Below are 3,524 nucleotides of genomic sequence, written 5' to 3' on the forward strand. Positions count from 1 at the left end.
ACACAGGAGGAGGGGATGACGAGACACACCTGGGAGCAATGAAACATCAAGGGAAACACCTGGGACATATGAACTAAATTAATCAGGACAGGAACGGGAAACCAACCAAATAAGGGCATAGGAAGGCACAAGGGGAGCAAGACACACAAAACACGGAACAAAGTCTGACAGCTGTGATTGGCCAGTTATCCAGTGCGTTGGGATTGGCCGAATGCCTCAAGCATGGGACGGAAATGTTACGCCCCTTACCATATTGTGATGCCGTCTCCCAGCAGGATGAGACAAAACCAATAAAACCCATTATAAACGAGGCATTTGTTGCATCCAGTGGGGACATAATTACTGATTATAATGACTTATACAGTTTTTTTACGCGTTGCGTATTCTTTGGATTTGAAACTTTAGTCTTTGCAACTTTACAGATCTTCTTTATGCACCAAGAGCTTGTAACACTCCAAAGAGAAAGGAAAAATTGAAATCGCATCATATGACCCCTTTAACTATGCTTTGAGTCAGTGTTTCCCAAGCATTTTCCACACCATTGTATTTTGGATGTTTCCCTTATCTTACACACCCAGTTTCAGTCATGCAGCCTCTGCTAATGAGTTGAATCAGGTGTTAAATAAAGGAGACATCCAAAATGTGCAGTCTGGAATGCTTCGGGAACAAGGTTGGCAATCACTCCTTTGAGCTATCTCAACAAATTGGACCATGACTAGCCATGAAATTTACAGCATCTCACTAAACAGGTCATGGAATGACCAGTCGAGGCAAGCAAAAAAAATTCTTAATGACAGACAGCTTTTTGTTTGTTGCTCAAGGTCAACATAGAGCAGACAGCTCTGTCCGGTGCGCTTTTGTTCTGTCCAACCAGCTGAGATCCCTCCTCTCCGCTCAGCCCTGTCCACACCTGTGGAAGAGAAGTCACCTGACGACTGGCTGGATATGCAGTGAGAGCAGACACACTTCCCTTTGAGGGTCTTGTCAGGATATTTTATGTTTACTTTCTGAGAGGCATTTGTCAAGAAGGCAGAAAAAAATTGTGCTGGAGGGGTGTCAGGCTAAAGAGAGAAAGTTTTGGATACCTGCGCACAAAATCAGCTTACTATCAGACCCTGTGTGGCCTTAAAGGGGTCATATAATGCAATTTCAAGTTTTCCTTTCTCTTTGGAGTGTTACAAGCTGTTTGTGCATAGATAAGATCCCTAAAGTTGCAAAGCCTAAAGTCTCAAAACCAAAGAGATATTCTTTATAAAAGTTAAGAGGCCTTATGGGCAGGTGGCTTAAATGCCGCTTTAAATGCATTGTTACAAAAGTTTAGCAGTGTTGATATTAGACATAACGATTGCTATTCACATCAGATAAGGTAATTTGGTGGTAACTATTAACTTGCCTATAGGCTATTTATAGGCAAATAGACCAAAGCGGTGGATTAGAGATTGGCATTGAAACCAACAAAAACATTGTTTTGTGAAAACCTAGTCAGTGCACAGCTCATTTGATGCTATGCAAACTATGTTGATTCGTGTTTTATTACGGGAACTGTCGTTTTTGTTTTTTGCTTGCTAACGCTTTTCGGTTTGAGGCTCATTTGTTTTGGCTTCAGGCTACTTAAACTGCTTACAGCCTAGTAGTAGTCTGTCCTTTTCTTTATTAACCCTTTACGCCCTGAAGGCATTTTTAATTATTTAATGCCTATGCTTAAAAGTAAGGGCTTATAACTTTACATAACTTTAAAAAAATCAACAACAAGGTAGCATCAAGTTCATGGTCTCATTTGATAGATCACATCTTAAAATTTGATGAAAATATATTTTGATCATCATGTTTGGAGACAAGATGCCACGACACTGCTGAGAAAACCCAAGAAGCAAGGACAGTCTGACGCTTCTGACTCACAGCCTGTAAGTACGTTTTCATATTTAAATAATTTGCCACTGACGATTCAAACGCGAGTTTTGAGTAGCGCTTGTTGTTTGTCGTTCCTCCGATCGCAAATGCAGACACGGTTTAATGTTTTCGCGGCGCGATACGCAACACAACGCGAAAAAAGACAGTATAAGTCATTATAATCCGTAATTATGTCTCCACTGAATGCAACAAATGCCTCGTTTGTAATTAGTTTTATTGGTTTTGTCTCGTCGCTCCGGCCGGACAAGGCATCACAATATGGTAAGATGGCTTGAGGTGCACCATTGTATCAATGTGAATATCAGTAACGAAAGAGTAACGGACATCCAAAAATAGGCCTTATGGGCAGGTGGCTTAAATGCCGCTTTAAATGCATTGTTACAAAAGTTTAGCAGTGTTGATATTAGACATAACGATTGCTATTCACATCAGATAAGGTAATTTGGTGGTAACTATTAACTTGCCTATAGGCTATTTATAGGCAAATAGACCAAAGCGGTGGATTAGAGATTGGCATTGAAACCAACAAAAACATTGTTTTGTGAAAACATAGTCAGTGCACAGCTCATTTGATGCTATGCAAACTATGTTGATTCGTGTTTTATTACGGGAACTGTCGTTTTTGTTTTTTGCTTGCTAACGCTTTTCGGTTTGAGGCTCATTTGTTTTGGCTTCAGGCTACTTAAACTGCTTACAGCCTAGTAGTAGTCTGTCCTTTTCTTTATTAACCCTTTACGCCCTGAAGGCATTTTTAATTATTTAATGCCTATGCTTAAAAGTAAGGGCTTATAACTTTACATAACTTTAAAAAAATCAACAACAAGGTAGCATCAAGTTCATGGTCTCATTTGATAGATCACATCTTAAAATTTGATCTTACCATTGTGATTTAGGGTAAGGCAGAAACTGGGTGTGGAAGATGGTTGTATGATGTACTCGCTCATTATTTCAATTTCGAACAAAATGAAGTTACAATGTAGAACTAATTTGAAATTTATTGGAAAGCTTGCCTGACAGATTTGCTCTCTATTTACTTTCACTACATAGGAAAGAGCAATTGACTTTCAGCCATAAATAACACCTTTAGCCTTCCACTCAAGCAAAAAGTCATGCAGGTTTCGAAAGATGTGAGGGTGAGCAAATGATAACAAGATTTCAGGGTGAACTATTCTGTGAACTCCATTCATATTTTTTAATTTATTTGACATTTCAAATTAATTTGAAGTCAAAAATCACCATGCAAGCAGCATATTTACATTAAAATCGTAACTTCAAACATGTCGTGCCTTTTTCTTCTGTTGGATTAAGTGTATGTGATCTCGAATAAATAAGACCAGCCCATCCTCTCCAATCCCTTCTTTCATTTTCACAACTGTCTTCATGCGTAAATGCCAACACTCTGTGTGGTATTAATATATCACTTTTGTGAGTGAAAGACAGTGCACTGTGCTCTCAAGACTAGAGCCCATTAAGAGTGTCTCAGAACTATAAACAGCTGGATTTATTAGGGGAAGCTTTCTGTTCACAGCAAGCCTTGCATGAGATTCTTTTATTTCATGGAAGGTGCGAAATATCCTGTTTCACAAGCCTAACCTAGTGACGCAAAACAACAC

The sequence above is a fragment of the Sinocyclocheilus rhinocerous genome, unplaced genomic scaffold (assembly GCF_001515625.1).
Source record: "Sinocyclocheilus rhinocerous isolate Xijiao unplaced genomic scaffold, SAMN03320098_v1.1 scaffold513, whole genome shotgun sequence".
NCBI lineage: Eukaryota > Metazoa > Chordata > Actinopteri > Cypriniformes > Cyprinidae > Sinocyclocheilus > Sinocyclocheilus rhinocerous.